We start from the raw sequence: 27,001 nt of genomic DNA, 5'->3' as shown, positions 1-27,001 counted from the left end.
CATGCTTAGCGAAATAAGCCAGACAGAAAAAGTTGAAAATCACATGCTATCACTTATATGTGGGATATAAACCTAAAAGCAACAAATGAACAGGACAAACAAACTGAGACTCATGGACATAAACTACAGACTAGTGGTTACAAGAGGGCAGGGGAGAGGGAGAGGGGGAGATGCTGGAGCCAGCTGGCTAAAGTCAAACAGCACCTAAAAGACGGGGGTGAAGCCTAAGAAAAAGAAGAAGACAGAAAAGATCTTTAGAGAGGGCATATGGTCAATGCTGCAGCCTCAACTTTATTTAGCATAGCCTTTATATATCTTTTTGAATACAATAGCAAAGCACAGAGTACATACCATAGGAACGCTGACATTTACATAAGTTCCTAAAAATCCTTCCCTCAGGGTACAAACATCCTTGCTTTCTGGGCTGTAAAACATTGAACTATCTTAAAAGGATTTCTTTAGGAGGCAAACCTCCCCTCCAGGGTCAGTAACGTTTAACTCAACACCCTGCTTCCTTGAACCATGGTTTAAGCAGTCTCAGCAGCTGTTTTATGGCTATCAGCTACGTGACTTCTTCAGTGCCTCATAATGGCTCCCAACAGGGAGGGGGAGGTAGATGGGGTAATAGAGGTCAAATATGTGGTGACAGAAAGAAATCTAACTATGGGAGGTGAACACACCATGCAATACACACACACACGCGCGCGCGCACACACTTTATTGTTGAACTGTACACCTGAAACTTACTGGATTTCGTTAATGTCACTATAATAAAAAAAAGTTTTAACATATCATTTCATGAAGTCCTATTACTTCCCATATGAAAATATGGATTTGCCTTCTTTGTCCAATAATCTTTATAATTTTTGAAGCATTCGCTCTCACATCCACTTTGAAGGCTACTATGATGTCCGTCTTCCAGTAGTATATATTCTGACCAATCTTTTCCACTGAATTTCAGACTACAACTCCATGCCTGATACCTAGAATACCTCAAAAGAGTGATCCTCTTCATCTTCACCAGTTCTTTCTTGAACCCGAATAAGGATTTTATTCTTCATAATACATGGAAATCATTCTTTTCATAGTCACCAATAATTTCTATGTTTTTAAATTCAAAAGTCAGTTCTCAGACCCTATTATATTTGAATAATGAGTTATATTTAGTTTAGTTTATCACTCCCTCCTCCTTGAATTATTCTCTTTCTCTGCCTTTGATATTTTCATCTGCGTGTTATAGTTAGAACTATAGCAACCATCTTTTAACCATGACACAAATTATCAACACACTGAATATGATAGAGCAGAAAAGTAAAAATAACTCGGGTCTTTATGATGTAATTGAGTTGCTAGATTTATCAAATCTGAAATTGCTCATCTCTGAACTTCTTGTTATATGAGAACAACTACTCTTGATTGTTAGAAATACTTTCAGTTGGTTCTTCTGTTAATTGAAGCTCAAGTCACACTAACTGATACATTCCCAAATACATACCGCTGGCTCAGATTTCTTTGCTATAGTTCACATTTATATATTCAGCTAATTACTTTATATCTGTTATTAGGTGTCTAATAAACATTTTTAATTTAACAAGTACAGAGTTAAATTCCTTTTTAAGACATCTTCCCGAAACTTGCTCCTCCTCCAGTTTTTCCCAATCTTAATCAATGACACTAATATTCCCCTGGGTGTTATTGATTTGTTTCTTGTTTCTTCAATGTCCCACATGCAATTCCAGCAATCCTGTTAAATTTAGTTTCTGTGTCAATATACCTCTCAACACATTCATCACTATTCTATTTTAATCAAAGCTAAACCGTCTCTTACCTAGTCTACTGAAATGGCCTCCTGACTGGTCTTTGTGATTTTACCTTTGCCCTTTACTACATATTCTTTACACAGTAACATGTGAGTGCCTGATAAAATGTAAATTAGATCATGTCACTCCTTCGCTAAAACATTCCAATACCTTTACAACAGAATAAACATCTAATTAATCATGCTGTGGTAGATTGGGTTTATTTTTCACCTCTTCCTGATGGAAATGCTAGGATGCCATTCTGAACACTCAAATATAAGCGTCTTTATATGCTTCTTGTCACCCTTTCACTCCTCTGCCATCTCCAGAATAAAATGTCCCAGCTATCCTGCAGGTCTCAGGAAAAAAAAAAAAAACGATAAACTTGGGAACTGGGGCCACTAGTGTGCCACAGCCCGAAGCAAAGCTGCTCTAGCCAACTCACAGACCTGCTATCGAGAGCGAATCCATTTAGCTGAGACCAAACTCAATCTCAAATATGTGTGAGCAATAGGGAATGAGTATAGGTACAAATTACTAAATTTGGGTACTTCGTTATAGAGTATATTAGAGTTCACCAGAGAAACAGAACCAATAAGATATAGGTAGATGTAGATATAGAAGAGATTTATTATAGGAATTGGCTAACATTATTATGGAGGCTGAGAAGTCCCACTATCTGCTTTCTGCAAACTGGAGAATCAGGAAAGTCAGTTGTATAATTTGGTCTGAGTCCAAAGGCCTAAGAATCAAGGAAGCTGATGGTGTAAGTCTAAGGCCAAAGGGCTATGAATTGGGGGGCCAGGGGCTAATGGTATAAGTCCTGGTCTGAGAATGAAGGCCTGAGAACCAACAAACAAAAGGGGAAGCTGAACTCTTCATATAGTATATTTCATCTGTCTCAAGAAACTTGTATACTCGTCTCTAATCTAAATGCGTAGCTACATTCCAATGATAACATATAAAACTCATTAAACCACAGATATAAACACCAATTAATCATCAGTTTTGTGTAGTTTTGATAGTGTCTACCCAAGCACACATATACATACAAACACACACACATACACGTGCTTGCATGTACATACTGGTCTGGAGGTAAAATGATAAATTTGGTTAGGCAATCACTTCTTATAAAACATTTCTATACAGTTCCTATTCGTTTTTTTTTTTTTTTCAATTCAGTTGCCGTCTTCAAAATACGTGAATGGGTGAATTTATATTTTTCAAATTCTCTTTTGTGTAGGTAGTCTCGGTTTCATGTTAGTAATACTTTCTGTGGTCAGTTCTTTTTTCTGAAAGTCAAATTGCAGATCTCCGTTAGTTTCTTGTTATGTTTGTCTTCTCTGTCAGTTTTCCTGCTACCCTTGCAGTTCCTTGTCTAGAGCTCTCCACATAAATGCCTGTTGATCAATAGTCAATGACTCATGGTCTTTATTGTAGAGTATGAGAGATAATACAGTATACTGGCTAACAGCCCAATCTGATCTTCCCTTGGGAATTAGGACTGTTTTGTTCAGCAGACATGTTAGCTCTGTAATTCTGTATAGTCTTCTCACTCCACTGATCATTAGTTAAGATCTCCGGCACAGAGTTTTAAGTTTGAACGCCTGTTCTGACTCTTACAGTTATGTGAAATATGTCAACATGTTGTGCCTTAGTTTACATATCATTAAAATATGAATGATAAATAACAGCACCTATCTCTGAGGTTTCCTGTTAGCATAAAATGGAACAATGCATGTCAGGCATAATTTATCACAGTGACCAATGAATAATAAGAGCTTATGGACAATAGCTGTAGTGTTGTTATTATGATATCTCACATCAAAATTATCTTTGATTCCATGAGTCAACTAGTCTTTTTTAGTGCTCTCCAAGTGGTCAACACTGAAATTCTTTCTGACTGCATTTAAAGACAACCAGAAAAGTCCAAGCCAATGAGTAAGGGGACAAAACTGGACTGCATATAATGAGAGTTGTGATTTGTTTTCAAATTATTATTTTGAATGACATTTAGAAGATGGTACTTGGTCTCATGGTTGGGTTTCTACAATGGAATTTTATTTATTATTTACATTTGGGACCCTGACAGACACAGTGATGTGTTATCATCCAAACTGTAGAAATCCCCATTCTGGAACATCTTGATAAAATCATTTGTAGAAAATAACATTGATTTGTTAAAGTTCAGGCTCATATTCACTATTGTCATTCTGTGCTTTATTGTGTTTGGCTTTATTGTGCCTCACAGATGTTACATTTCATTCTTTCTTGTTTTTACAAACTGAAGGCAAGACCCTCCACAAGCAAAAAGATTCTGAATCCTTTTATTGTAATATTCACTTTATTACTACAGTCTGGAACCAAACCTGCACTATCTCTGAGGTGTGTCTGTAGTTATCTCCTTCCTCAAATCTGGATGACTATCATAAAAATTAGCCCACCATTTTGAATTTTGTTAAAAATGTTTCTATAATAGTTTATTTTCAAGGAATAATTGACCTATGCAGTTGGTGCTATTATATTATAGTACTTTGTGTTTGATGTGAAATGTTCCTGTCAATAAACTAAAAGGAAAGTCCAAAGGCCATGGATCTCTTTCTAGCTCTGTAGCTACTTTCTGGGTGATGTAAGATAAGTCATTTCAACTTCGTCTGGCTTAGTCTCCTCATCCGTCAAGAGCCTGATAATGTCACCTCTTTCTTTCAAAGGCTGTTAAGGGAGTTAATTAGATGTTCAACTGGCTTGTGCCAGTATCTAGGCAGCATTTTTCCCCTCCAACTCTAAATTTGGGTGAGTTTGTTCAGTCGGATGGATCCTAGTGATAATGAAGGACATGACAAGTTGTCTGCACATAGGAGAATACTGCACTCTGTTATAAGGCCACAACTGAACCCTTCACCATCTGTTAAATGTGTGTCTTCAATCAAGAAGGCTGAGGAGGAAGAGCCGAGAGAGCCCATATGCTTCAGCATTGTGTAATGGAAAGAGCAAAGGCTTCTGAAGTCATGACAGTTCTGTCTGATTAGCTGTGGGATCCTGAGCAACTTGCTAACCTCTATGCTCCTCAGCTATTTCATCTACAAAATGAAGACAAAAATACCCATAGTGCTTGGGTTCTTTTTCTATGTTAAAATAAGATAAAGTAAGTGAAGGACCTTGTGGAACTTTCTCTGGCATCTGACAATGCAAGCATAGACAAATTAATTTTTCTCCCACACCCCACATTTAATCTTCTCTGTCATCTTATCAAGAATGAACCTCAGATTTTTTATTATCATTATCATTGATATGGATGATAGTACCAGCTATCATTTAGTTATGTGAATGTTAATAGAAATTAAGCATCTTTGAATATTATTCAAATTCTTTATATAAAGAAGAAAAAAAGTTTCAAGGCAGCCTGCATTCTTTGTCCTTTTCATGGGAAAAAGTAGATGAATAGTGACTTGCTATCTTTGGTAACTTTGCCCATTCAGCTTTGTGAGATCAGTGACCTCATTATTATTGCAGTCAACTTTCAATTAATCCAGCTAATGTGAGAGACAATTAGCATAGATAATTAAATTCATTAAATAATCTGTTTAGAGTTTTCTACATTCCTACTTTACTGCTTATGTTCTAGAGACCTCACAAATGATGATGGACTCAAGGAATCAGATCAAGGCTGATAAGGAGGGACTGGGGGTAGTAAATTTTAATATTTTCCTTTGGCCTTACTTGATATAACTCTTAGATACAAAAAGTATTTATGAAAGGGAAAATGAAACACAAACCAATGAACATCATGGGCCATGGTAAAAAGGAAGTGACCTAAAAAATTGACAAATTGACAGGAGGACAAGTAGACAGCAATTAAAGGGATGATATCTCCATGATCGCATGTTGAGTCAGTAACAGAACAGACACCACAACACAGGCTTTCTTGACTTTACACTAGCATTCTTTCAGAGTCATTGTTCTCTAGGAAAAATTCTATAGGCTTTGTAAATGTCTGACAAACTTTAGGACAAATTTCTGTTCTAATCTATGCTGCGTGACCTTGTGCAAGTTACTTGATCTCTAGAATGGTTAGTGCCCATATCCAGAAAATGGACACTATTGAATTAAACACTGTATTTAAAGTGCCTGGATAAAAAGATTTTTAAAAAATCTCAAGAAAATACAGGATAAGTTGATCATATAACTCTCAGACAGACATTGTTATGGTCATCTTATCCTGGGAAATCTCCAAATCTAACTCTCTTGTATCAAAAGTAATCGCATCTCCTAGGAGCCACATTACATTTATATCAAAAATGAGATATTGCATCTGTCAGATATAATGGATTCAAGACACTTCCCCATATCACAGATGTGTGGACTGAACTAAGCTATAGCTCTTACTAAATGCTGTTTGTTGTCTGAATACTCTTAAAGGAACTGTTAATGAGCAGAATTTATTTTTCCCCTTAAAAAATGTTTACAGGATTACAAGCGATCAAAAAACACAAAGTGCTCTTATTTGCCAAAGTGCCTTCTTTTAATCAAGCTTATTTTCCCTTGCCTCTGTATTGAAAAGACAAGCACATGTCTTTCTCAGATATCTGGCACCTCTTGTGATTATTTCTTCATGTCAAAATGACAGATTCTTAATTACGAGGGCTCCTTGATCCTTTCTTGTAGCAATTCATCATGACATTTTTATCTTCATGTCATTCTTCCCAAGCCATTATTTAGTGTTCAGTCAGAACTGAAGATGCAGGGCCATGCTTACGATTTTATACAATGTAGCTTTGCAGTTTTTTTTTTCCCATCAGTTAAACATAAGTGAGACATACGATATATTTCTCGTAGTTTTAAAAGATTGTTGCATCTCTGTCATGACTATTCTAGCTGTGTTTATGGTCTATCCTTTTGAATCTAGTTACTGTAGGGAATGATAACCTGTACAGGACTCAAAAGTGTAATTCAGTTGTAGGTGTGCAGTGAAGCAAGGTAGAGAGCATTCACAACGACCTCACATGTGGATGCATTTCTTGCTAATAATGTCACATTATTGACATTTCTAAGACTGTCTACAAGAATCCATTCTCTCAAGGTTGCTTACTCGATTATAATGAACTTGATTTATTCTAATATGTCCTATACTATTTGTGAGAAAAAAAGGTTTTTTGACTTTTATCAAACGCCCCTTACTGATCTGATCTTTGGAGGTTTTCTTCAATTAAATAAATTTGGTTTCCATGAGATAAAACAGCAGATGTAAGCATTTTTGACAGACTATGACTTAAAGACTATTCATCTGTGCTTTGCTTTATCTATTTCATTTTCAGATTTTAAAATAATATTTCAAAGCTAAAAACACCTTAGGATCTCAGGGCAATCGCAAATATCATTAAACTCTTTCAAACATCCAGTAGCAATGTGATCCAGATGTCCCAAAAGAGCACTGGCTTCACTCTGTGGGCTGGCTAGTTGGTCCTTTTGTATGGTGAATACCGTGTCTAATAATCACCTCTTTTCAAACTTTTATTTATTCTAAATGCTGGAATCAAAGAATATGAGTGTATTAAAGGCTTTCAATGAATTTTGTTATTTTCCTCCAGAAACTCTATATTAGTTGATATTGCCATAAGCAATCTATGAAAGTGCCTTTTTAATCTCTCCTTTGTCAGTGAAGGATGTTGGTATTTTTAATTTTTTGCTATTTCTATATTAAAAGTGATATATTATTGTGATTTCCATTTAAATCCCTTTGATTATTATTGAGGACTGAACATTTTTTCATCCATAATAACGATTTATATTTCTCATTCTGTGAATTGTCTCTTAATTTCCGTTCCTATTTCTGCTTTTCTTGCCCAAGTGCAGCTATTCTTATTCCAAATCTAAGGAGCAGAAAATTTCACCATTATCCCTTCTTGGGATTCCATTTAGCTAAAATTAACATTCACAGAGAAAATGAGTGCAGGCGGGACCTCCACTTTCTGAGTCTACAGACTCTCAATCAGGAGTCAGATCTTCACAGCTGTGCTGACTTTGAGACGGTGCACGCTCCCCTTCTCAGACCTTTGGCACCTGCCAAAGCACTTAGACAGATCTGCTAATAACTTGTCTGCTTCTTAACAAGTGTTCAGGAAAGGGCCAACCCTGTCTTTTCTTTCTGAGAAGTTCAAATGCACTGAGAACAGCACTTATTTGAAAGCAGGTCACTTAAAAACAGACATAGCCTCAAGTAATTTTCCTGCAACGCTTCTCATGTGGAGAAGAAAAGAAAACGAACAAGCCGAATAGTTGCTGAAAGAAAAATGCTGGCTATTTCTAAGAGTGAATATTTACCATTTTAAAATGCATTTCTCAGTGAACTAGAATTAGAAAATATTAGAAACTCAATTTTTAATTTATTCCCTAATTCATTATATACCATTTAAAAATCATTCTCTAATGTACATTTCTTTTACATTGATAATTTTTCTAGATCCTGTGAGGTTTCTTGAGGATTACTTTAGTTTTTGCAAATGACAAGTCTGTTATTGAGAAGCAGCTGTAAAACTTGTCAGTGCTCATGGAGTTCGAGATCCAATAGCTAATCAGCTACTTTGTCATTCTTATCTTATTGGCCACCAAAGACCAAGTGACTCTACTTGGGGAAATAGTCTTGATTATTTGGATTTTATTAGTGTAACAGGTAGGTGGACACCCACACTTCACTTGTCATTTCCAGGACATTCTTATCTCTCATATTTAGTATTCTTTGGTAGCATGGGACAGGTAGGACTACTAGGTTAGCTTTTCTCTGCACCTCAGCAAACTGGTAGGCATCTGGAAAAGAAAAAAAATCGAAACCTTAAGGTCTCATTAGATAAATGTAAAAAATATATAAGATTTATTTTTCAATGTATACTATAGTAATCTGATTTGTAGATATTATTAGAGAATATTTATTCAAGACTATTTGGAAAAGTTAAATAATTTGTATTTAAGCATAAGTTAAAGAAATACTGATCTAGATAATGCAGGACATACACATTTGAGATATCTAGTCTTTTGAAACAAAATCAATTGCTTTGCTGGAAATGTATTTTTGCTTCCATTCAATGTGTACATTTCAATGAATGCTACAATGCCAACTATCGTGAATAAATAGATAGTCCATTCTATCAAATATTTGATGAAAGGACTGGCGGTGGTGAAGCTTATGGAATTTTCACTTTAAATAGCTTTTAAGTAAACAGTCTAGGATTCCTAAAAGGTTTAACACTCTCTGTATGATGGGACCGAAGTAAAGTGTTTCCCACTTGGAATTCTATGATATGCCACTAACAAGTATTGCCTCGTTTTATTCTTTTTCATAATGATTTAATGCAAAATTCACTCTGTACCCTAAAGAACAACTAGATTAGCTAAATAAAATGTACATTCTTAGACTCTATTATTATCGACATTGTCTTTTACATTATCTCTTACTGATAACAGAGAGTCTTAGATCTTGTCAGCAATTATATACTATAATTTTAGATAGATGAATCATGCAATTTGCCATCTGTTGAGCTATAGGTAGTGAAAATAAAATACACACATTAAGACCCCACTCTGTATTTGTTGAATTAACTAAAATAAGGAGAAAGGGAAAGAAGAAGTGAATAATATTCTTTTTTATCAAGAAACAAATTTTTGACATGGTTTGGTGCCTCCTGTAACTTGTTTCTCTCTGAGCTGTGAGACTTTTCTACATGTTTTCATCCTCTGGAAAATAATTATTATCTTTCCCTGATTAATAAGTAGATTTTGTTGATCACTGAATATTCAGAAGGGGGTAAACATTCCTCTACTTCCAATAATCAGTACATTCAATTCTTTCCCCCTTAGTATTATTTTTTGCATACTTCTCCTGGTAATGTTGAAGTTTTACGTGGTTATACAGTGTGTTTTGTCCACTAGGAAGTTTTGGCCTTGCTTAATTTTGCCTCTGGATAATGTACAGATAGCATGACACTTGTTACATTGATTGATTTTTAAAATTTTGCCATAGGGGTTATAGCTTTCTTTTGAGAGCTTCTCATTCCAAAGGAAAGAGAGGCAGCAGGGATTCAGTGGCTATAGCCAAAGCAACATCACAAATCCTATTGAAAGATAAAGAATCAATGACATATTTGAGCAGGAACAATATCTCTTGGCAAGAGTCTTTGACCCTTACTTTTAAAAACCAGACAGAAAATGTTCTCCTTCCAGACTTTACAATATACTGCTGGAAAGTCATATTGTAAGAGGACATTTCTAACCTGGCTCTGTCAAGAGAAAGCCACTCTCCTCTTCCTACCCCTCCCCTATTCTCTGCGGTATTCTTTGTAAAGAGAAAGGTAGTTTATTATCTTAAACCTAGTTCTCTGCCACTGTTTTCGGTTCCAATAAATGGAAACACAATTCACCCAAATGTGCAAGCAAGAAATCTAGAAGATATCCTTGTCACCTCTCTCTTTCTCGCCAATTCTCCTTAATCAATCAAGAGATAACACCGACTGGCTGTAATGCCTAAACTATTTCCCAAGTTGCCTACTTCTCTCCATTTTCATGATCTCCTCTATTCTAAGCAACCATCATTGTTCATCTGGGCTAATGCAATAGCCTCCTAACTAGTCTCTTTCTTTCCACTCATGCACTTCTCCAACTCATATTCCTATTCCATCCTAAAATAGCAGATAAAACTCTGCCAATGTTTCTAAATTAAAGAATGTCACAACTATTCACCAAATTGTACAAGTCACAACCTTGGAGTCTCTCTTATACCTCACACTTCCTCATCCACCCATATTCAATTCAGCACCAAGTATTAGTGCTTTTTATTCCAAAATATACAGCAATTTTATCTTTTTTTTTTTCTACCACTATTCCCCCTAGTTTGAGTCACATCATCTCTTGAGTAATCTAATATAATAGTCTCTTCTCTGTTCTACCTAACTCTTGTCTTATTCTTCATCAATCCATTCCCTAGGTAACATCCATAATATGTTTTTAAAAATGTAAATCAAATTATAAAGAGAAAAATAGGAACTCTACAATGGACCCAGAGGCCCCTTATAATAGGCAATGTCATTCTGCATACGGAGAAATGTGGATTTAAAATGGGTTCATGAGCAAGGAATATCAGTGACATTTCAGTGATTCTACATTATTTTGTAAGAATTGCAGGATTAAAACCACTTTAGATATCATGCGGACTCCTAAGGATACTTAAACAGCCCAACTCAGTGTGCTAAACATGAAGTAAGCTGAAGTTGCTACTCCTTTAGCATCATATATTATAAAAAATATTAATTTTAAATAATATCTTCCAAATATTTATTTCATATAAAGAAATAGTTTTCTATTTTTTTTTTGTTTTAAAACAAGGATTTTAAAAAGGCAGGATTCATCTACCATGCTACCCTGAATAAGCCCGATCCCATCTGATCTCGGAAGCTAAGTAGGGTCGGGCCTGGTTAGTACTTGGATGGGAGACCACTTAGGAAGACCAGATGCTGTAGGCTTAAAAAATAAGGGATTGTAAGCAGAAAAGGTCCTTGCAATCTGTGAGGTCAACCAAGGGTTGCCTCGCCTAAAAACAAAAACAAAAACAAAAAACAACAACAACAACGAAAAAACAGGATTGTTGCTGGATTTTACCAGTAAGTGAGAACAAGAGCAGATTTTAAAGAGAATACTGTGTTTTTCTTCGAGTAACTGGTAGGGCAGGAAAGGTAGGGTAGAGATGGAGAAAGTGGATTAGAGAAATAAAGCCTTTTCAATAAATTAGATTTTTGAGTTTGTTGTAAAAATTTAGCTAAGTCAGATGCTTAAGAAGAGAACTTAATGAAAATTAGTGAAGATTCTGGTCACCAGGTCTATGTAAAACACTAATAATGTGGAAATTAAAATAATTTTAAGCAGTATTCTCTTTAAAAATGATAAAACAATAAGAACAAAACACTCATTGTTCTGAGTGGGCTATACATTTCGAAGATGGAGTATTTTCTTTTAGGTACTAATAAGGTTTTAAATAAATGAGGTAGAATGTGAGAACAATTTGTTGATGTCTGGCTTCAATGTTTGGTAAAACTTTAAAAGGAGCCACTGGCTTGTTTCATGCAGAAAGGCAACAAATTGTCAGAATTTAAGATTTTGGAGAAAGCAATAAAGTAGCATTGAGGTTAAGAGTGAGATTTCTGGGTTCAAATCCTGTCTTTAGTATTTAATAGCCCTATAACTCTGGACAAGTCATTTAACCTCCTTATCTAAAATTTCTAATTTGTAAATCAGGGATATAGAGATGTTATAAAGAACAAATAAGTTAATATGTTCAAAGTACTTCAAATAGCACCTGGAATATGGCAAATGATCTATAAATAATAGCAACATTCCCTCCCCCTCATGCAAACACTACCACCACCATATGCTTAGTTTCTGGAGCATCTCATTCTAAAATGTTCATAAATATTAGAGGTTAGGAGGAATGACAAAAGAGCTATGAGCAAATAAGATTATCTCTAACCCAGTTTCTATTATATCCATTTGACAGGTAAAGAAAGGCTCCGAAATGTAATTTGCTCATAGTCACATTTTAAAAAAATAACAGGGGCAGGTTCTAAAACTATATCTGACATCCACACTCAAGTTCCACACATTCCAGCATGCTTTCTGCCTCTATTGTCCCTCTCAATTCACAGGAACTTTATTCTTAAAACCATTCCTTTTCATGATCTAAATAACAGTGGAGAGTAACATCCATAGAGAAGAGAAATAAGCTGGAGATTAATGGAAGTATACTTTCGGCTTTTTTTTTCTTTTTCCTCTACCACTTATTGTTCCCAGCTCTGTAATTGCAAACACATTTGGAATCTCTCATCTCATATGGCTCTTAGCAGTTGTCCTTTAATCATGGGATGCCCCCCAAGTTGTGTCTTCCTTCCCTGACTTATTGACTTACATTTGTATCTGACACTGTATCCTGTTTACTGCTGCCATCAGTGTCACAAGTGATGTCACTGTCTCTAGTGGTAGTCGTAGCAGTAGCAGTGGCAGCAGCAGCTAAAACCAAAGCATTGTCCAATTGACAATTCTGTTTTCCTATGTTGAAATGCCACCTGTTTCAGTATTTAGACTCTCCTTCCTCTTTATGACAGTATCCACAACTGCAGAGAGGATGTGTTTCAAATATATGCACTGGATATGTTGTGTAAAGAGGCCAATAAAACACCCAGCTAAATACAGGTGGTCTTCATCATTCAAAGAATAAGGTGGGTAGGGAACAGTTTCAGATTCAGGAAAGGAAAGCACACTACTGGGAATCGAGAACCCTAGATTCCAGTCCTGGCTCAGTCATGTACTGGGTATGCAATCAAAGGCAATCTTTCCTTGTTTCTCCTAATGTAATTAGTTTTTCTAATGAAAAATAGAAATTCCAATAACTGCCTTAACATCCAGAAAAAATTTTTTAAAGGATCCGTCAGACAAATTGTAAAGAATCATATACCTGTACAGTGTGACGTGTGATTGTCACAAAGGCGTTTATTCCTGTTCTCTAAGAACGTTTTGAGAATAAAACAGTTTGCTTCTTACTACCAGCCCATGGGCTGCTTTCTTCCAAAAAGTTACCATGCATGTAAAAATTATATCTTGAACTCCTAAGAGGAAGTTAGGAAGAAACAGACATCTCAGAGGATCTGAAATACGATTAATTTTTAGTCAGTACTTGCTTTTTTGCTTTTTCTCCAAAGATGGCTATAAGTATCCTAGGAGAAAATGCTGTTTGTCTGGGTAATTAAAATGAGAGTTGTCAAACAGAAGGGACAAAAGAAAGGTGGAGGTAATTCGAAATGAAGCTAAAGTGGACTGCCTGAAGAGACAGAAATGTAAGGTGACAGGGGATTCATTTTTAAGTAGGTAAAATGTGATCTTGGCTGGCCTTCTATTATGTTAATTATGTTTTTCTGACATATTAGGTGCATCGTCCTTTAATAACACTCTCTGAAATATACTTTGCCTTTTCTAATCTATCATGGAAATCTTACGTTTTTATTATCAATACATATTTTTTCTTCACGGACTGTGAGTCAAAAATGCTCATGTATTTAAAGGTAAATGTTCTGAACGATTGTCTGAGAGTAGAGCAGAATTTTCAATTTCATCAAAGCACGTCCGCATTACAAAAAACAAAATGACAAAACATTGATAGCATTAGCAAGTATAAGAGAGACTGAAAGCTCCACCTTATCAGAAGTGTATTCACTTGCAATTCAGCTCTTCTCCCATCTTTTGCATCTCTTAGGTTGGTTCAGATCAGTACATCTTTATAGGTTATCACTTAATTTCTTCTGAATGCTCTTAATATTCTTAAACTTAAATTCAGTGAAGCAGTCAACCATAAAATATATTTTAGTGTGAAAAGGCTAAATGAATTCAACTTACTGATGAGAGATGATTTATGTCCACTAAGTATCACGGTTCCTTTAACTATGAGCTGTGAAAAACAAGGAAGTTCATCTTTTACTGGACTTTTATCATATGGTGAAGATTCCTTACCTACCACTTGCTATCAGTGTGTGCAAAAGAACAACACTGTAATTACGATGTATTTCTGAGTAAATTAAATCAGAAGGATATACTGTAAAATATTGCCAGAATATAAAGTTTCAGTCTAAAGAAAATAGCTCATGCTTTTAAAAAATAACTCTTATTCTATCATTTCACTCACGCAAAAAATAAACTCTTTTCTAGTAAAATTTTTACATTGGTTTGGATTTTAGGTGGAAATATAAAGGCCATGTATAACAGTGAAAACAAGACAAAGTAAAAGAACAGAATAAAACTAAGAACAACTACAGCAACAACATAAACCCTGTTTTCCAGCTTCACCAAGCCTTCCCTATGTCTCTGCCTCGAATAACATTTTTTTAAAATGCTTATTTCCCCCTCTTCTGTTAGAAATGTAAATGTTGAAGTTCTCTAGAGTTCTATCTCCCACTTTGTCCTCTCCTACTCTTTTTACTCTCATGTAGTTCTGCAAAATCAACCACCATTCGCTCACACAATGTGCCTCCAAGATCCTCCGCTAACGAGCAGACAGACCTCTTTCCTGAGCTCCAGGCTCATTTATATCAGCTTACTGGGATGGTTAATAAGTTGATCTAAGCAGAAAAAAAGTGGGGGCTTTTAGGTTAACCAAGGATGTCTGATTGCAAAGCAAAAGGTATCTGAGGTGGTAAGAGCAAGGACAAAGGAAATTCTGAAACTAGCAACAGCATAAACTATGCAGAAACTAAATACAGGGAGAAAATAATGAAAGGGAATCCCACAGTTCTATCTGCAAAATGTATGGAATTCACACATATGCTCAACCGGCTATAGTCTTTGTGCTTACTTCTGGGAATATTATGAGAAGGTTCATTTGCATGCAAAGTATTCTATATAAATATGTTATTGAGTGAAATGTTAGTAAATTTTGCATTTTTGTTTTTTAAATAATGGAAATATACATACTTTAAAGGTATGTATGCACATATACATATATGCACACATTAAACTTTTCTTCATTTGTATGTGGCATATAAAAGTTTTCTGAATTTTTCTGTGGCATAAGACATTTGATGTAAAAAATGCAAGAAAATATGTTATTTACGTGAGTCAAAAGGCAATTTATAAAAATAGTTTTAAAGGAGTATGGCCGTGTATTGGACACCGTTCTAAATGTTTTATGTGTGGTTATTTAATTTTCATAACACTTATATGAGATAGGTACTTTGAGCCTCACCCTCATTTAACTGATTAAGGCATTAAAGCCCGATAGCTAGTAAATAATAGAGGTAGGAATAGAACTTATGTTGTCTAGTGGGAAAGTCTACACTCTTAATCATTATACAATACTGCTCCTGAATACGCAAATTCTTCTAGAGTTTTTAAAAGAGAAACTTTCCCAATTCATTTTGATGAAGCGATAAAATAACACTTTCTTTGTGCTTTTCTTTGTTTCCAATTTTCTGTGAATATGTTGTATTATTTTAGTGAGGAAAATATATTTTACCTCAAATAAAGAAAAAAATATTTAAGAACAAATCAAAGAATCTTGAGTTTTATCCTGTTCCAGAGTCTCTAGTAAGGACACATATACCTGGAACAGAGTTACCCTGATTTTAACAGATCTCTCTCTAGATGTGTTACTGGAAACTCAAAGTCTCAATAAGTCTAATATGTATCTTCTTTGCTTCTACTGAATGAGCCAGACATTTTCCCGAACATGTAATAGACATGTTCTCGCCTAAAAATTTCAATGGTGCTGTGCAATAATGTGAGGTTAGTGCTCTAATTAGACATGTTATAGATGGAAAAAAAAATGAAAACAAAAGCTCAAGGTAGTTAAATAATTTGACTAATTTTAAGTGGCAAAATTGGAGTTCAAACTCAATGAGGTTCTTAGTTTGATTCCATTCTGCTCTCAAAAATTGCATTCTCATTGCCTCTGGACTTGCTTCTGTACATGTCTTCTCTCTCTGGACAACTGATGCCAGGATTCAGCCTGACAAACAAGTGAGTTTAAACATTATTCACCCTTGAATCCTCCAGCCCTCTCCATCTCAGCACCAAATCCAACCAGTTACTAGGTCTTTATTAATTCCATTGAGATTTTCCAAATCCCTATTCTGTTTACTTCTCCCACTGCCTAGGGAATGTAAACTCTTCAGTCTACCATATAAGACCCTTTGTGCTCTAGCCCCTGCCAATCCTTATAGCCTTGTGAGGTACTACACCCCGACATGTGACGTGGACTTCAATCATACCAGTTCCTTGCATATCATTGAGTTCACAAACCACATTGTTAGTCCTCCTTGCCTTTACAAACATAGGCATCTGTATTTAAATACACATATTTTTAATATCCTTCCCTGCTTTGTCCTCTTTAAAAAAATGCCTCTTCATTCTTCAAGAGTTAACTCAAATGACACTTTCTTAGAAAGTGGCCTAACCTCCAGGCAAAATAAGATCCTTCCTCTTATGTGTTTTCACATTACCTGCTAGTTTCTCTCTCTCTCTCTCTCTCTCTCTCTCTCTCTCTCTCTCTCTCATAATGAAAAGAGAATAGGCTTTAGAATCACAAGAGTAGTTTGTGCATTCAGAGGTTGCTGCTTACTAACTATAAGACCTTGGGCAAATTACGCCAACATAGGATGTAATGAGACTCTTCAAAAATAATTTTACCAAACTTTTTGATTCATTAGCTTCTCTGCCTTAAGACTAAACATAGAATGATTCTTGACTAAGTAGAAAACTGTTTATTTTTGTAGTCTTCAGAAGAGACATTTTAATTCATATTAAGTTTGTAAAACATTCATCATGTTTGAATCCTTTGAACCTAGCCATTCACTGTCCTGTTTTATTTTATTTTATTTTTTTAGTTTAAAGACATTTTTCCTTATATTTCTCAAGATATATTCATTCCCCTATTCATGGATATGTACTTTCAACAATTTTTTACTGAATACTCATTATATACCAGAGACAAAAGTATATAGTGATAAGGGCCATAGAGAGAAATAGAAGTACAGTTTCCAAGTCTAATAGAAGGATATGCTACACAATTTTACTTTGACGTATTCCAATAGAATATTAATAAGCCAAGAATGTTGTGTTGATATTAATTCATTCCTATAACTCAGTTTCCCATCCCCCCTCATGGCTGGTATGAATTCAAGATATGTTAGTTCTTGGTTATTCTTTTGGAGATTTTCTTCTGATAACCAGAGAGTTGCTTTGGGAGCTATCACTCTATTTCTCTTAATTTTTTCAATGGTATAATTTCTTGGGAAAGTGTGTCAATATCTAGTCCTATAACAGGAATTATGACGTTTATTTCATGTATCAGTGTTTCTTTCTTTTTTTTTTTCATAACTGAAATGTACTCATTTTTCTTTCTAGAATGTGTTTGGCGAAATAGTGAATGACTCCATCTAAAAGTAGTCATTACATCTCAGTTGTGCATGTATGACACACAACCAGTGTTTTCTTATACTGACTAGTTGTGTAGTCTCCTAAGTATGCAATCATATCCTAGGTTGAGATTTGATCATTTCCTTTGTATTCAGACATTTATTAAGAGAAAATAGCAGAGGACTAGACATTTTATAGTCACTCAGACTTGGATTCAAATTTTAGCTCTGTAGATGGAATGCCTCTGGGGAGGTTACTTAACTTCTCTCAATCTCATTAAATAAAATCTTTAACCTATCTACCTACTTCATATTATAGTCAACAGAGTTTAAGTTACTAAACTCAATGCATGACTTAATCATAATGATAATAGCTAATACTTATTGAGAGATTACTATTATTATGTAATGTTTGGAAATCACAGGTCTAGGTACTAAGTGGGGAGATAGAAAAGAAGAGGGGGATTACATATGGGATGTGCTGTTGAATGGATCTGCTATCTCATTTAGTAAATACATGTCATAGACGATGTTAGTCTGAGATACATTTGCACTGTGAGATATTTTAGGATTGTGAGAAAGAATATTGGGCATCCTCAGCCTTAGAGGTAAGGGCTAATAAAAGCCACTGGAGGATAGAGGTAGAATGTGAGGGGAGACTAAGCCTGGCCCTGAGGCTTTGCTCCTGGGTTTGGGTACCTCCAAGACTTCCGTGAAGGCTAAGTAAATCATCGTCATAGGAGCCAGCAGAAGGCCACTGATTTCTTTGGAAAAGTGACTTCCAAATGCTTAGTAACAGAGAATGGGGAGAGGGTGATTGACACCAAGAGAAAGTTGAAAACCAGGCCCTTAGCTGAATCACTGCGTATGTACAAAGTAAAGAGGAAGACAATATCTACAGGATGATTGGAAAGCGGTGGGGCAGAGGGATGAGCATATACATGTCTGATGGAAAAGCAGATGATGCAAACTTCTGTAGTAGAACACCCTGTGAGAAAAGTATTGAAGGCATTGGAATGAGCTCTTTCCATCCCGTACTTAGTGTGAGGTTGCTACTATGTGTTCTGTTTATAGGGTGAAGTAAGAACAAAGTAAACTCCAGGCTTCTGCTTGATGCAGAGGCTTGCATTGGAAAAGTCTAATAATATATAGTGCTTGGAGTGGATGCCTGACAGACGATGCTTGTTATTTCAACAGGGACTCATTCTTCCTCAGGTGGTTGGCAGATCTATTAACTTGGAAGGAGTATTCCAATTATGTTTTTCATAGGGGCTGCTGCTTTGAGGGCTGTAGATCAGGGAGATAAGTTACAAAGCAGCCAACTTCAGGCTTCTTTTTGGAAGTTGGACTTCCAGCTGCTGTGTACAGAGAGACACAGCCTAGGAAGGATGAGTGACAGCCAATGACAATAAGCAGCCTTGTGAAAATGTGAGCGTTTGTGTTGAAGAGTTAAAGATATTCCTAGGTTTCCTGTAGCGAGTGGTCGAAGTATTTAGCTGTTGGGTACACAGATAAACATAACTGATATCTGTCTGCATTTTCGATGGCAATTAATATTCTTTTTACTTTATACAAATATACCACTTACAAGTAATCTGAGCTGTTAAAAAGCAAGCTAGAAGAGTGACAGAGCAGGTCTTCCTGTATTCTTTTTCCTTTGACCAGATTCATGACCCTTTAGAGAATGGACTCTATACCATGTCTAGTCTCATTGCCTCCTTTTTCCCCACAGATGACTTGAAGCTTGAGTGAGCACAGCACAGGGGTTAAGAGCATGGACCCAGGAGTCCCATGCAGAACCCAGCTTGGGAAAGTCACTTGGTTTCTCTCACCCAAATTCTCAAGCAGGTCGAATAAGCTAAAAGTCCCGACACAGTGATCAGCTGGCACAGGTGGCATGTTACCTCATCCTTGGGAACCAGGAAAACACCTGGTCTAGAAGGAACTAAGGGATCTTATTAATTATTCATGTATTTCTCCTCACCACCTGTCCACCACGCACCCCACCTCCCACCACCCCGCCCAGTCCAATAGTTGTAGAGTTAGGTCCTCAGTCTAAAGAGTTTGATCCTTCATGTTTTGGTTTGCCTACTGAGTGTCAGAGCCATTAGAGAGAAAGGAATTATGGGTGTTTAGGAAGGTCCTGGGACAGAGAAGGAAGCTCAGCAAAGGGCATTCACATTTAAGAGGTGCTATCTTTATCAGCAGGTTTTATGTTAAGGAGGAGTAGAAACAGGGATGACAGTACCTCATAAAAGGGGTAGAACAAATGTTATAAAATCTCCTGGGTATAATTCGGGAGGAGCTACTGGAGATGGTGAGGTGAGGTAACATCAAGCTACTCCTGAACTGCCTGAATAGGGGGTGCTTGAGGAAGTGAAGCCACCATGCAAATGTCCCCTGAAGAAAGACTCAGATCTGGTGAGATTCAAAGGTTTTCTGAGATACTGGAGAAACAAGCATCTGAAACTACAGCACTATCTCTCGGCAAGGCATGGAGACCATTAGGATACATTTGCAAAACCATAATAATAGAGGCCAAGTTCTTGACTAAAGTTTCCAATGGCTCTTGCAGTAAAGGGCTTCATAAGATTGGTAAGATTAGTCTTTAGAAGTTTGCTGATTTTGACAGTAGAAGGAAAAGGTGTGATAGATTGGCAAAAGAGAGAGGAAATAGAAATGAAAAAATTGCATTGATGCCAGTTCTGGGCGGAGGGAAAACATCAAGGAATGTAATACTGAGAGTTGTCATGGATAGTGTGAACTATGCACTGAACTCTGAAAGATGAGTTTGATTTGCAGCACTAAAGAGTGTGTTTAGAGGTGGCAGACACTGGCTGAAAAGCTCAAGCAAGGGTCTAGAAGACAGAATATGTATTCCTGAGTGGACAGTAAGAAACCTGGGTTGATAAGACTGAAAGATGTAGTGGAGAGAGTAAAAAGAGAGTCATTATTGTGCTGATAGAAAGGGGTCTGATTAAGGAGTATCTTAGAGGATGGGAAATAGGAGCCATTATATCCGAAAAGATATTTGCACACCGATGTTCATAGCAGCACTATTCACAGTGGCCAGGACATGGAAGCAACCGAAGTGTCCTATGATAGATGATTGGCTAAAGAAGCAGTGGTACATATATACATTGAAATATTACTCAGCCCTAAGAAGAGATGAAATACTGCCATTTGTGACGACATGAATGAACCTCAAAGTAATCATGCTAAGTGAAATAAGCCAGACAGAAAAAGTTGAAAATCATATGATATCACTTATATGTGGGATATAAACCTAAAAGCAACAAATAAACAGGACAGAGATTTGGGGACATGGACAACGAATGGACTAGTGCTTACCAGAGGATAGGGGTCAGGGAGGAGGGGAGAGGTAGCCAGGGTAAAGGGGATCAAATGTAGGGGGGGAGGAGTTATGTGAAGTGGGTAAAGGGGATCAAATATATGGTAGCTGAAGGAAACTGGACTTCGGGTGGTAATGACGCAATAGAATATATAGATGTCAAATTGTAATGTACACCTCAAAATTATCTAATCGTATTAACCAATGTAAGCCCAATAAACTTAAAAAAAAGAAATAGCCATTGAAGATTTCAAACCAGAGGAATATGATGAAAACTGCTTGGATTGGATTGAAGAGTAAAGAGTCTTAGGTTAGAATTAACTATTATAAATTGATCATAATCATATATCGTAAATGAAATTCTCAAAGGTTTTACAAAATTATGTCCATGTACACACTCAATAGTGACATACAATATTTAGTATTTTCTTTTGTTTCTTTAAAGTGAAAGTTTTAAGTAGTCTTCAGATTGTAGTTTCAAATATATAAAGATATGTTGAAATCATTTATGTGCATTTCAGTAACACATAGAAGAATGACCTAGGCAGAGTATGAAAGTTATTTTGAAGTACTCCTTGCCATAGCAATCCATCTGTGTGATCAAGTCTGAGAAGCCGAGATCGCAGCTACCAAGACTGGCAGAAATTAAGGCATATAATATATATGCCCAAATATAATATAATATTATATCTCTCAAAGGTAAAGTGGCTGTTAGTACATACTTCACTGTCCCAGCCTTTATGGAATCAGCCTACTTCCAAGCATCATGATGTTCAGTTCCCTTTTAAAGCACCAAGAAAATTATCGGCTCCTTGTATTGCAAGGAGTGAAGCATGACTTCCCACTCTTTAAAAAGTTCTCCTGTGAACACAGAAATACACATGGAGTAGTGAGGGAGGCAAGAGAAATGGGCCTTCTGAGTCCAGTCTGCTGAGTCCAGGCTTCTCACCAATGGGCAACAGACTTCAAGACATGTCTTCATTACTGTAGAGACCACCGCATGTAGTTCAGGCTAAGGTCCATTTCAATATGTACATTAATACCCAGAATAAGTTTTTTCTTTCCTTGTTCTAGTTTTAAGTTTTGAAGAAATTATGTTGGAGGTCTCCCAAACCACCCTCAGGCATGATGATTTCATCACTAGATGACTCACAGAAATCAGAAGCCGTTATGCTCACAGTTACAGTTTATTACAGCAAAAGGAAACAGATCAAGTTGGCAAAAGGAAAATGTGTCAGGGGCAAAGTCCAGGAGAAACCAGGCACAACCTTTCACTTGTCCCTTGGAATAGTACTTAATTTCAGCAGTGTGATGTTACCTATGTAGCATACCATCTTTTCCACATAGTTCTGCACTGGGTGAGATATAAAATTGGAGAAAGAAGTTGTGGGGTGTGAAAGAGAAGCCACACCAATTTCCTGGCTGTTCTATTTTCACTTGTGTTAAATTCTGCTGCTCCCTCTCCTTGAGCTCTCTCCCCTTTATCTGAACAATTTTCACTCTTTGTCTTATGGTTTCTTCCAATGTCATCTCTGTAACTTAGTGATTCCTACTTCTGGTCTTCCACAACACATTAACATATAAGTTTTAATCCTGTTCGATATGTTCCCATTAGTTGTGTTCTTATCCATTTCCCCTACTTTCCTAATCATGTTCTATTTTTTGGATAAGAATAATGTAATTGATACTTAAATAATACAAACTATGTGCCAGATATAATTCTAAGTGTTTTACATATAATCAATTACTTAATCCTCATAACGACCCCATAAAGTACTGTTTCTAATTGCTGTTGTAAAAAATTGCCACAAATAAATTACCACAAAGTGAAACAACACAAAGTTATTAGTTTACAGATCCAGAGGTCTGAAGTCTGAAATAATCTCACTGGGTTTAAGACAAGGTGTCAACAAGGCTACCTGCCTTCCTGGAGGCTGTAGGGGATAATTTATTTCCTTGCCTTTTCCAGGTTCTAAAGATCACATGCATTCTTTGGCCTGTGGGCTCTTTCCTCCATCTTTAAAGCCAGCAATGGTATGCCAAGTCCTTCTCATGACACCACTTTTTGTCCTCTCTGAGCATAACTGAGAAAGATTCCCCACTTTTAAGGACCTATTACATGGAGGCTACCCAGATAATCCAGAATAATCTCCTCATCTCTTAAAGTCCTTCATCACATCTGTAATGTCCCTTCTGCCATATAAATAATATATCCAGTGGCTTTGGGGATTTTGAGGCACAGACATATTGGGGGGCACATTATTCTGCATTCCATGGGTGTATAGTATTATATATATGAAAAACTGGGGCTCGAGGAAGCTTAGTAACTTACCCAAACTAGTAAATATTGAGGCTGGTATTCAAACACAGTGTGGCTCTTAAGTATTCCCTACCTATCAGGATCTCCTAAAGAAGACAGCACTGTATTTGGCACATAGCAGTTGCTCATTGTGTGTTCACATAATTGTTTGCAGCCTGATGATTGAATAGTAATGAGTTGGAGGTGGGAGAATAATCCTGTCCAATTACTCTAATTTTTTACTGCTCCTGATTCTCCTTCTCACAATTAAGGATTATTTTAGTTTTCCAATAGATATGTATATTTCCTTGTATTTTACCATTACAGCTTAATACGAATTCTGTTTTTGCATGACCTCAAGAATTTGGGTAAGCTTAGAGTGGTTCCTGAGGAACATCTCCCATTGTAAGCAGGTCTAGACAGGTATAAAAACCTATGTCTATTTGGTCTGTGTGGTCACAAACCATGCAAAGATATAAGAGACCTTAGAGAAAACAGAACATGAGCTCTGGCTCTGAGTTTCCTGAAGCTGTCAGATAAGATTCTCAGCTCTCTTGGTCTTTAATACTACCCTAATACCCATGTTAGAGTATTGAAGCAGAGGACAGCCATAAAGAATGCCCCTGTCAACTGGAGTGTGTTCTTAAAATATGGGTTATGCTTCACATGTATCTCTCTACTTAATATTCTTCAGGGTCTTTTTATCAACCAGGATACAAGCTCTTGGGTGTCTTCTACGGAAAAACTACAATTAGAATATGTATGTATTTTTAGGGAATAAAGAAATAACTGAACTACAATGACTGAATAACTGAACTAGAAAACACAATATTTGCATAATGAAGTCTTGTCTTTCTCTCAGTCCCTGGACAGCTTTCTTTGTGTCCTGACAGTTGTATTCCCTGGAGGGCAGTCATCATTATAAATTTAAAGTGACTTTTACAAGAACTCAATTAAGAACAAACTCAGAAGAAGTTAGTGCACATGTAATTCACGTATTAACTTGGCTATACAAGTAGCATAACAATGACTAGGAATGTGTAATTTCAGAAGATACAGTACTACATAGCTGTTAGTAGTTCTAGTAGCTAAACAAATGTAAATAGAAATTAACCATAAACTCTTTATCCAGAGGAAACATCCTGGGATTCCTTTTCCAATTTTATCATAGGGCTTAAAGTGTGCAAGATCTCAGATCCAAAAATATCTTTAATGATTTGATTGAGCACCTTTGTATTTGACACTGAGGACTCATGGAAAAAGTATAATAATTATGGATATTTGCTATGCAAATTAAGAAATATACTTTTGAAATCAGTATCTATAAGACAAATCTGATTTTATTGTTGGTTCCTGTTATAAAATCAGAGAAGTAATTCGTGGGAAGAAAAAACAGAGTAAATGAGTTTTTGGCTTTGTTTTTGAATTTTTAAAAAAATGATAGAAAAGGCATATTCCCCACCTGGCCCTTCACTTTTTCTTTGCAGTTTTCAGAATGGGCGATACTGCTCTAAAAAATCTCCACTGCTTTTTATCCCTCTCACACTTCTACAAAAAAATTGATTAAAATTCAAAGTGGTCAGCATGATAACTTTATTAGCCCAAAAGTGATTAAAATAATTGGCCAAAATCAGGCATGTGGATTTAGTTAATCATTGTTTTCCTTCACTAATAAAACTGCATGATAACTTAGTACCTCCTATATCTAAGAATTGCTTTTTGAAAAATTAAGCCTATCTGTTAAATCATTTATTAGTGTGTTTCAATACAAAATATTTTTTTCTTCAAATCTTTAATATTTTTTTTTATTTTTCAATTACAGTTGACATACAATACTATGTTAATTTCAGGTATACAGCAAACTGATTAGACATTTATATAACTTACAAATTGATCACGCAGATTAAGTATTGCAGCCATCTGACACCACACAGTTATTACAATATCATTGAGTATATTCTCTATGCTTCAATATGAAATATTTTGATCTAATTAATTGTCTGAAATAAAGCATGGAGGAAAGCATGATAGACAAAATTTCCATTTGAACATAAAAGCAGGAAATATCAAGAGGGTTCCTTAATATTAATGGTTTGTTGCTCCTGCTTTTTATCTTACTAGGGTGATGGAATAAATTGCAATAAGAGAAGTTAAGATGAAAGAATCTGACTCCCTGAAAAACTAACCCATAAATGAGGAGCTGTAACATCAGAATGACTTTTGTGAAACACTTTGCCTCCTACAGTCTGCCAAAGGGAAATGCAATGCCTGAATATGTGTTCTGCATATCTGTGGAAGTCAGTGGCTCCATAATGATTGTCTCATATTTCGATGCTGTTGTAAAACGAAAATCCTATGTTTGTTTCTTTCTTTCTTTCTTTCTTTCACAAGCAGAATCGCGAAGTATTAGAAATCATGATTAGCAATGCAGGCTAAGTTAATTGCTAAAATAAGCATAAAATTTTAGTCTAAATTCTTCAATTTGGAGAATTATTTAGCCCTGAATCATAACAATGTTTAGAGACATGGAGAAATAGAAGTCAGGACTCCTAACCTTCTTTTCACTATATGATGCAGCTGCTTTTTAAATTTGCCTTCATCTTATCTAGAAGTGCTAGTCCAGAATTACATTTGAGAAATAACTGGCTTTTCCTCCTTAAACTTATTACAAAAGAAAACCTATAAGCAATATTGTTTCCTAAACATGGAATTAGTAAGTGTTTGATACATGTTTGTTTGATAAATGAATGCACTGAGCTAAAAATTATAAGTAGGGGATGTATATAGCATAGTTCTTATGTTTTAGGAGTTTACGTTATGGTAGAGAGAGACACACATAAGCAGATGATTGTAATAAAATTTTATAATATTTTGTTAGAGACAGAGAGAGGCTGTTTTAGCAAAAAGGAGGAGGAGTACTTAATCTTGATTTGGATGGAAGGGGCTGGCTTTCTAGGGGACTAAAAGTGGGTGATGCCATTAAAGTATATTAGAAGTTTACATTTACTTGAGAAGCACCTAGTTGTAAATAATCTTCTTTTGGTAAAAGTAAAAAATAAGACAACTATAAAATAAAACGGAGGACATAAGTTATATCACTGCTGCTCTGAGTTTATCTCTAAATATTATCTTTATCAAAATGAACAAGAACAAGTGTGTGTTGTTGTTATTATTGTTGTTTAGCATGTGTATATTTTTTTGGTTTTTGGAGCAAGTACTGTTGACCTGAACCCATTCAATTATTCAATCATGATGATTTTATTAATGTACAAATATATATTGATTAATATACTGATTGGTGAGCTGACCCATATAACCTTCTAGCCAGAAAACATATAGTGACCTGCTTTTTCACACTAACACTATTTCTCTTTTATTGCTTGTGTTTGTATGAACATATTTTTTGACCAATGCCTTACATTCCCACCCAACCCACTAGACACTCATAAATGTCCTTCCTTGGTTCCTCTTCCTCTTCCTAACTGATAGAAATTAGAGTGTTCTAGAACTTAGTGCTTGGTTCTTTTCTCTTTGCTCTCTCCTCTCACAATCTTGGAGATTTAAGACTTATAGATTTACCTATCTGGTATTATTTTCCAAATTTACACCT

The 27,001-nt window shown here is 35.9% G+C and overlaps 1 pseudogene; it reads left to right on the top strand.

Moving 5' to 3' along the window:
• The first annotated feature begins 11,192 nt into the window (after positions 1-11,192).
• LOC118608436 lies at positions 11,193-11,311 on the top strand (annotated as a pseudogene).
• Positions 11,312-27,001: the final 15,690 nt, after the last annotated feature.

This window comes from Rousettus aegyptiacus, unplaced genomic scaffold, assembly GCF_014176215.1.
Source record: "Rousettus aegyptiacus isolate mRouAeg1 unplaced genomic scaffold, mRouAeg1.p scaffold_m13_p_9, whole genome shotgun sequence".
Classification (NCBI taxonomy): domain Eukaryota; kingdom Metazoa; phylum Chordata; class Mammalia; order Chiroptera; family Pteropodidae; genus Rousettus; species Rousettus aegyptiacus.
This window is presented reverse-complemented; position numbering and strand designations above follow the sequence as displayed.